The sequence below is a fragment of the Trachypithecus francoisi genome, unplaced genomic scaffold (genome assembly GCF_009764315.1).
Source record: "Trachypithecus francoisi isolate TF-2019V2 unplaced genomic scaffold, Tfra_2.0 Contig00844, whole genome shotgun sequence".
NCBI classification, from domain to species: Eukaryota; Metazoa; Chordata; class Mammalia; order Primates; family Cercopithecidae; genus Trachypithecus; species Trachypithecus francoisi.
Window position 1 is genome coordinate 29,469 of NW_022680939.1, and position 9,161 is coordinate 38,629.

Consider the following 9,161-nt stretch of genomic DNA (forward strand, 5'->3'; position numbering starts at 1 on the left):
AAGATGGGTTGAACCATATTTCAGAGTGGGCTCTTCATAGGTTTTTCTCATCTTGTTTTTAGAATTTTTTGTTGTTTGTGTAAAGACAGTGTTACGGAAACGTAAGGTTCAGTGAAGGAACTCAGGATGAAGGTGGGTTTGCAGCACCACTGTCAGCACCCGTCCATGTCCTGTTGCTTCTAGAAACCAAGCCCACACCAAGCACGGCACAAATCAAAGCCATCACCCTCTCGTGAATAAAAACCATATATATTGTGGAATATTATGTACTAACATGAGAGAAAATATTTGTTCTCTACATAGAGTGAATTTTTCTTGGGGACTTGTTTTTCTCTAAGGAAGGCTGTAAAAGAATTTGTGACTGACCAAATTAGATACCTCCCCGAAGAAGACAGTGCCTGGGACAGTGGTGATGGTAGCTGGAGGCACCGGGTGTCTTCGGCCAGTGCTGAGGGGGACTGACTGGGGATACAGCTTTCTTTGGAGAGCAAGAGCTGGGGATGTCGCAGGCCCCATGGCTCATTGTTGCACCGGACACTTTTCAGGGGCTGTTGATCTCTGACTTGCCACTCTCTGTTGGGACAACTCTGGCACTTGAGAGTGGCTTGTTGACTGCTGGCGGCACAGCTCAGCATTCTGCTGTGTTCTGAGTAGAATGAGTAGAAGGGGTGCCTGTGGTTGCAGGGGAACCCACAGACTGGAGCTTGAAACTCCTGTTTGTGCTGATTTACCTTCGAGGCCTGGCGTGCATGGCAAAGTGACATTTTCTCCTCCAGCATCTGTCCGTCTGCTGTCATGAGCCCCTGAGCTTCAGCACTGCTGCTGTACACACAGGACCTGTTTTTTCCTGTTTTTTGGTTCTCAGCAGTGACTGGTGCTGGCTTGCTTTTTTTATTTGAGAAAACCCACTGAAAAAATTGCTTGATGTTTTCTCCAAAGTGGCTTATTGAAGGAGGCTGTTTCTTTGATGGCAATGTCTGGACACCTTCATCCTGATGAGTGTCTTCTGTTTTTCTGACCGGGGTAAGTTGAGGAGTCTTCAATTCTTCAAGCCTTTCTTCATGTCTTTCTAAGTTGGGCTTCCTAGAGTTCTCACTCTTGTGAGTAGGGGGAGATATCGGGCTTTGTCTCTTGCATGAGACCTGACAGTTTGGGTTCTTGGGCTCCCTGTGCCCCAGGTTGCTCCTTCTGGCTGCCATGAGGTCACGTAGCTCCTGGGAAGCCTGCATGTTCCCAGCAGGCGTGCTCTGGAGATGGCCCTGGGGCACTTGAGGAGCCAAATTCTCTGCAGCCAGGGGCGGAACAGATACTTGCCCATCTGGAAGGAGCACAACAGCGGCACAAACTTGAGGCTGGGTCTCTGACTTCTTGGCCATTCCAGGCTCAAATTCACTAATAACCTCCTCCATAAGACACAGCTGTCTTGGATCTTGGGAGACAGACATTTTAGGGAGTAGAGAACTTTTGCTGGTCCCTGGAGCCTCGAAACCACACACAGCCTCCCTTGTGGCTTGGAGGTTTGCCAGCATACGGGTTCCTGAGGGGACTCTGGGTTGTGGCACTGCCTCCCTGGTCTCTACAGCCCTTGAAGACTGGGCTTCTAAGCTCCTGCTCTGCTGGGTGCTGCCTGTGAGGCTGTATGTGAGGGGCTTAGGTGGCCACCTGCCCTCCTGTGCAGCTGGAGGAGGTTCAAGGGCCCGTGATCATTCCAAGATGGGATCCCTGGCGGGGCCCTCTGGAGCTGCTTACATGCAGGGGAAGAGGCCAGAAGACTCTCTGGCACGTCCGATGCTTTGGTCAGCACCTGCTTTCTCAGACTTGCCATTGGTGGCTCTCTAAGGAACGTGGCCACCTCAACTTTTGAGCCAGCCCCAGATTCACAGGTGGCTGAGGAGGGACCGGCAAGCTGTGTAAAGGACAAGGACCAAACCTTTTCCGGTTTAAAGAACTAAATGGGCTTGAGGACCCTGAGGGGTAGACCCCACCTGTGTTTGGCCCATAACCTCCCAATATGGGCTCCCAGCACCTGCTGAGTACACGGCTCAAGGAAGGGAAGTACCTGGGCTGTGTTGACATAGGCTTTCCCACTTTTCAGGGGTGCTAGATTGCTGGTTTTCACGTGGGTGTTGGACACGGAAAAAGCCTGGTTGACAGCAAGCCAGGATCGACGCACTCTCACAGGGATGAAGCCCTCGTTCATCTGGCCCAACTTCCTGCCCACGTGGGCTTTCACGATGTTTTCTATACGATGCCTCTCTATGCTCCTCAAGGGCTTCCTCAAGTCCCTTTCCGACTCCTCAGAGGTCGCCCCCAGAACCTTCCCTGGGAAGCTTTCCATGCCCCTGGATAGATTTTGCGGGGTCTGCCCCAGCATTTGCCCCAGATGTGGGCACGGGTCCCCCTCTAGCTGGAGCTTCACCGTCTGTGCCTCCTTGCTGCTTTTGCCTGTGGGCGTGGAGGACTGCCAGGGCCTGGGTTTGCCCTTGGCCTGACTTGTCGCTGACGATTCGTTCCGAAGCTGCATCAGATCCAGAAACTCTTGGATCCTTCCCAGGTTGCCCTGGTGTTGAATGAACCACTTTTGAATGTGTTGCTCCAGTTGTCTCCGGACTTCAGGACTGACTGGAAAGTTCTCAGGCAGACTGGATGGCAAGCTTTCCTGGGGAAGGTGAGGAGTGGAGACCCTAAACACACCCTGAGAATTTTGGACCCTAGAGGGTAAAGCCAACCCACCTCCTAGTTGTTTCCTCAACAAAGGCCATTGAGGGTGCTGAGTTTCAGGTAGGCAGAGAGCTTGCCGTTTATTCTGCGATGCAGGGCAAGCTACTCCAGAGTTATTAATCGGGGATGGAAAAGCAGGAGATAGGACTGGGAAAGAGGACTGAAGATGGGCCTGAGCCTTGGCCTGAGCCATAGGTATGGGCTGGAATTGGGGTCTGGATGAAATAAAGGGTTGGGACTCGGGCCCCAGATGGGACAGGGGCTGGGCCTGGAAAAGCAGTGGGGACATTATAGTCTCCCTTTGAATTGCGCAGACATTGGAAATTCCATTGAACAAGAAAGGAGGAGACTGTGAAGTGTAAGACCTTTCAGTGACCCAGGCATTAGCCACCAGGGATTCGCTGTGCAGAGAGGGGAGGCCCCAGAAAAGCTGTCTATAATTTTTCTGAAAACTTTCCTGCAAGATCCTAGGATCTGAGAGCTTCTGAGGACTGGGCAGCTGTTTGGAGTTCTCGCCCATGTTCCAGAAGGGTTTTGGAGTTGTGGGGTCCTGCTCAGCATCCAGTGATTTAACCAAATTCCCCAAAGAATTCAAGTGCTTTTCTGGGCTCATTTGTTTTGGAAAGGATCCATTGTTTTCTTTTTCCTCCAAAATGTTGACCTTGGCTCTTTCTATGACTTGTATACCCATGACATTCTGGCCATCAGAGTTGAGTAAATCTGGGCTACCAGCTTCCATCTGACAGGTCTCTGGTGGGTGGTGGGAAAGATGATCTTGCTGGACTGATGAGTTGAAGACACACCAGGTTCTGGTAGTCTTCTGCCACCAGGAGAAGGCAGAAACTTGACTGTTTGAGCCGCCAAGGCCTGAGATGGCTGGGACAGAAGCTGCCAAATCCTTACGTGGCGACAAGCTTTGAGGGACGGTGCCCAGTGGAAGTGCCACTGAGTCACAGTGAGATGGAATTATCAGAGTGGAGTCCCGCAGGGGAGGAGCAGGGAAAGCTTTCGGAGGAGACAGATGATCAGGGGTGTGTGGTGGGTGAGGGAAAAGTGCAGGTGGCTCGGGTGAGGGGCTTTCTGGGGGAAGGGAAGGTTCTGCTGGCTGGGAGGCACTTAGGGAGGAGACTGAGGTGGTCATTGGGCCTGGTGATGGGGCGGAGGCCAGATGCTGAGGATGCTTGGTTCGAGGATCCGGGGAAGCTAACGGGGAAAGCACGGGAGCAGCATCTTCCACAGGCTCATGAGAGGACCGGGAGGATCCATCAGGTGCTCTTTTGCCCACCTCACCTGGGGGGTCTGGACCGGAGAGCTGATCAAAGTCATCTTTGTCAGGGAGCGGCCCCAGGAGGCTGCAGGAGACAGGAGGACAAGCTGCAGCCAGGAGCAGGTAGGGCCGAGGGGCAGAGTGGGAGCTCGGGTCACCGCCCCTCCACCACCCCACATCCTGACTGCCCAATTCTCCTGCTACCCCTTGCCCCAGGGTTTTACTCCCATCCTCTGTGCCCCTGGTCTCCCCATCTCAGGTCAGCTCCAGGCTGCCTATGGCCCTGGGGTCGCATCCCAGCCCTGGTAGGAAGGATGAAGGGAAGGGGAAGTGCCTCACCTCTGCAGTTGTGAAAACAGGTTCCAAATCTCCTCCAGGTCTCTCCGCCAAGCTCTACAAGCTGGAAATCAGGAGACTGGGTGAGGGCAGTGCAGGAGGGGCCTGGGATCTCACAGGAGGATGAGTGCATGTTGCTTTAGGGAAGACCATGGGGAATTAGACCCTGGAACCCGCACATCTGTGTCCAGAGCCACATGGCCCCGAGGGTGATAGCAAGGCATGGCGGGCAGGGCTTTGTCATTCACAAAGGCTTCCACACACGGACCCCCCCCACCCCCACAGTCCTCACAACTGCCCTGTGGGGAGAAAGGACTGGGGTGGTCTCAAAGAGGAATCAGCCTTAGCAGAGTTGAACAGCTGTTCCCAGGGGCCAGGAGGCCCCCTCACCCCCCTCCCATCCAGGCAGGCATTGTTCTCCCCACTACACACACGCTGCCCCCTGCTGGGTAAGGCCCAGTCCCTGGCCCACCAAGGCTTCATTCCAGCAGGGAATCTGAGAAGGACCCGGGGTTCTGATTTCCTTCCTATGAGCCCCCGCCTCAGGCTTCTTCAACTGACTTCTTCAGAGTCAGTTCCCTCCGGGACAGACGGGATCAAATTAATTCTAGTGTGCCATCAAATTAACTCTGGTGTGCCCTGGCAGAGCCTTACCTCTCAGACTGTGGTTTTTCATCCTGCCTCTGGGCCTCCCTCTCCGCCCTACTGGACACTGGGAGACAAGATGACGCGGGGAGACAAGATGACACTGGGAGACAAGAAAGGGAGAGGAGCTAGGACTGGCTCTCAATCTCCGCCCCCAGCCCAGCCATGGCACCCTGCACTCACAACCACATGGCTCTGTCTCGCTCAGGGAGCTCTGTGTGCTTCCTCCCACTCATGTTTAAATGGATGACAAACTGCTTTTCTTCTTAGAAAAACAGGAAGAGGGGGCCGGGCGCGGTGGCTCACACCTGTAATCCGAGCACTTTGGGAGGCCGAGGTGGGTGGATCACCTGAGGTCAGGAGTTTGAGACCAGCCTGGCCATGGTGAAACCCCGTCTCTACTAAAAATACAAAAATTAGCCGGGCGTGGTGGCGGGTGCCTGTAATCCCCAGCTACTCAGGAGGCTAAGACAGGAGAATAGCTTGAACTCGGGAAGCAGAGGTTGCAGTGAGCCAGTATCGCTCCATTTCACTGCAGCCTGTGCGGCAGAGCAAGACTAAGTCTCAAAACACACACACACACACACACACACATACACACACAAAGAGGGATTTTCAATATGAGGCCGTCAGTCCCTGTTCCTCTGCTCGAGGAACACCCAGGCTCAGGCCCACAGGCACCGCTGAGCTGTCAGGTAGGATTCTGCTTCCCAGGAGACGCCAGGCCCCGGTGGGAGGCCCTCGGGGGCTCAGCACAGCCCCCAGATCACCCCATACAGAGGAGACTGGGCCCCGAGCCACCTGCCCCAGGAGCTGATGAGTCAGGGCTCAGGGTCTGGCGTCGGACAGAGACCTCCTCCATCTCATGACCGGTCCTGGCGCTGAGCCCACAGGTTTGATTTTGTCTTGACGCCTCCTGCGCTCACCCACAGACAGACTGAGAGCTTGGGATGGAAATCCCAGTACACGATCTACCCCTACCAACCCTGGCTGCCCTGCCTCTCTCTGGAAAGATGATGTTCTGGTCTCTCCTGAGACTTCCCATGGCAGAAGTCTCTCCACTGGATTTGGAAAAGTGGAACTTATAATAAAAAGAAAGAATCAAGCTCTGTGGGTCCGGACTGAGGGCTCCTTACCTTTCTCTTCCCCGGCGATGGTGAAGGTGGGTCGTCACAACCGAGGTAAGAGAAGTAGAGGAGTAATAGGAAGAAGAACCCCAGGGCAAACACCAAGGTGAGGAAGATATCCAACACCCATGATGTGGAGCTGGGGGCATTTAGCGACGAGGCACTAAGTAATTTTAGAGGAAAGGGAAGATTCTCCATGTGAATAGGTGCATTGCTTTCAAGCAACTGAGCTCTGGGCATCCCCTTGGAGACTAGGGACTGGGGCCCAGGCCTGCATCACAGAGCTGGGGCCTTCATATCACAAAGGGCTCCTTTGTTGGGGAGGGGCAGCGGGACGGGGCGGGGCAGCGGGACGGGGCGGGGCAGCGGGAGGGGGAGGAGCAGCGGGAGGGGGAGGGGCAGCGGGAGGGGGAGGGGCAGCGGGAGGGGGAGGGGCAGCGGGAGGGGGGAGGGGCAGCGGGAGGGGGAGGCTGAAGCACAGCCCTTCCCCACCCTCCAAGCCGGGGATCCCTCCACCCTCCCACCTTCCAGATCCCTCCTTCCCACTAAGTTTTGTCAGTGATAGAACTCAGCCAGTTTTCTATGTTTTCTCCCTGGAACACAGATATTACCTGGTTCCTTTTATCTATTGGAGACGGTGGCTTCAGGTTACCTATTCTATGGCCCTTGAAAATCTGAAGTTGACCCTGAAATTTTGGCTATGTACCAGGGATTTTTATTCTCAGAATCTCGTTCGTCCTCAACTCTAGCTTTCCCACACAATGTTTTGTCTTATATCAATCCAGGGACAAAATGTAAATTTCTTTTACACTTATGTAGTTTTGCAAATTTTGAAAAGTAAGTTTTAAAAAATTATTTCTATCTCACTTTTTTTTTTTTTTTTTTTGAGACGCTCTGTCACCCAGGCTGGATTGTAGTGGCATCGTCTCGGCTCACTGCAAGCTCCACCTCCTGGGTTGAAGCCATTCTCCTGCCTCAGTCTCCCGAGTAGCTGGGACTACAGGCGCCCGCCACCACGTCCAGCTAATTCTTTTGTGTTTTTAGTAGAGACAGGGTTTCACCATGTTGGCCAGGATGGTCTCGATCTCCCGACCTCGTGATCCGCCAGCCTCGGCCTCCCAAAGTGCTAGGATTACAGGCGTGAGCCACTGCGCCCCGCCAGATTACAACATTTAATATTGTTAAGTGGCAATACTTTCCAAAGCAGTGTGCAGGTTCAATGCAATCCCTATTTAAATTCTAAAGATGTTTTTTGCAGAAATCAAAAAATGTATCCTAACATTTATAAGAAGTCTTAAAGAAGTCCAAGTAGCCTGAACAATCTGGAATAAAAAGAATAAAGTTGGACTCATGCTTCCTGATTTCAAAACTTACTTTAACGTTATAGCAATCAAAACAGCATACTACACAGTGTGGCATAAAGACAGATATATATGTAATGCCAGCACTTTGGGAGGCCAAGGCAGGCAAATCACTTGAGGTCGGGAGTTTGAGACCAGCCTGGTCAACATGGTGAAACCCCGTCTCTACTAAAAATATAAAAATTAGCTGGGCGTGGTGACACGTGCCTCTAGTCTCAGCTACTTGGGAGGCTGAGGCAGAAGAACCACTTGAACCCAGGAAGTGGAGGTTGCAGTGAGCCAAGATTGTGCCACTGCATTCCAGCCTAGGTGACAGAGTGAGACTATGTCTCAAAAAAAAAAGGAAGACAGATATCAGACATATAAATCAAAAGAATAGAACAAAGAGCCCACAAATAAATCCTTGTACATACATTCAAATGATTTTCACCCAGGGTGCCAAGACCATGTGAAAGGTCAATCTTTTCAACAAATGGTGTTGGCAAAGGTGGGTACAGTGTATCCACATGTAAAGAGTGATATTGGGCCCTTATTTATACTATATACATAAATTAACTCAAACTGAATCAAAGGCCTAAACATAAGACTTAAAACTATAAAGGTCTTAGAAGAAAGAATAAAAGAAAAGTTTTGTGATTTGGGTTTAGCAATGATTTCTTGGATCAAAGACACCAAAAGCACAGGCAATACAAGAATAACAGATTTCATCAAAATAAAAATATTTTGTGCATCAAAGGACACTATCAATAGATTGAAAAGGCAACTCATGGATTGCAAGAAAATATTTGCAGATCATACATACTGATACAAGATTAATATCGAGACTATATAAAGAACTGCCAAATTTGACAACAAAAGATACAAACAAGATGATTCAAAAATGGGCAAAAGATTTGAATAGATGTTTCTTCAAAGAACATACATAAATGCACAAGATGCTCCACATCACTAATCATTAGGGAAATTTAATTCAAAACCACAATAAGATACCATTTCACATCCATTATAATGTATAGTATCCAAAAAAAAAGCCACAAGTGTTAATGAGGATGTGGAGAAATTGGAACACTTGTACATGGCTGGTGGGAAATATCTGTTCATGCCTTTAGCCCATTTTCTAATTGGATTGTTTTTTCTTGTTGTTGTTGACTTTGGAAAACTTCAAGAATATTCTAGATATGAGCTCCTTGTCAGATATGGTTTATCAAGTGTGATTTGCAGTTTTCTCCCAGCTTTTACCTTGTCTTTTTATTAACAGGCTCTTATGCAGGGCAAAAGTTTTAAATTTTGATAACATCCCAATAATAAATTCTTTGATTGTGTGTGTATGTGTGGTTTTTTTTGGTGTCATGTCTAATAATTATTCATCAAGTCCTATGTCCTGAAGAATTTCTCATTAAATTTCATATTTTTACATTGAGATCTATGATCCTTTTTTTTTTTTTTTTTTTTTTGAGACGGAGTCTCACTCTGTCGCCCTGGCTGGAGTGCAGTGGTGCCATCTCGGCTCACTGCAAGCTCTGCCTCCAGAGTTCACACCATTCTCCCAAGTAGCTGGGAACACAGGCTCCCGCCACCATGCCCGGCCAATTTTTTTGTGTTTTTAGTAGAGACAGGGTTTCACCGTGTTGGCCAGGATGGTCTCGATCTGACCTCGTGATCCACCCTCCTCGGCCTCCCAAAGTGCTGGGATTACAGGTGTGA

At 50.6% G+C, this 9,161-nt stretch overlaps 1 pseudogene across 1 annotated transcript; it reads right to left on the reverse strand.

Annotated features, from left to right (window-relative positions):
* Positions 1-370: 370 nt before the first annotated feature.
* Positions 371-6,336, reverse strand: LOC117089447 (annotated as a pseudogene). Its single transcript, XR_004439602.1, has 4 exons — positions 6,106-6,336; positions 4,979-5,036; positions 4,328-4,388; positions 371-4,073 (listed from the first exon to the last, which is right to left on the reverse strand). The product of XR_004439602.1 is annotated as a spermatogenesis-associated protein 31A6-like (transcript).
* Positions 6,337-9,161: the final 2,825 nt, after the last annotated feature.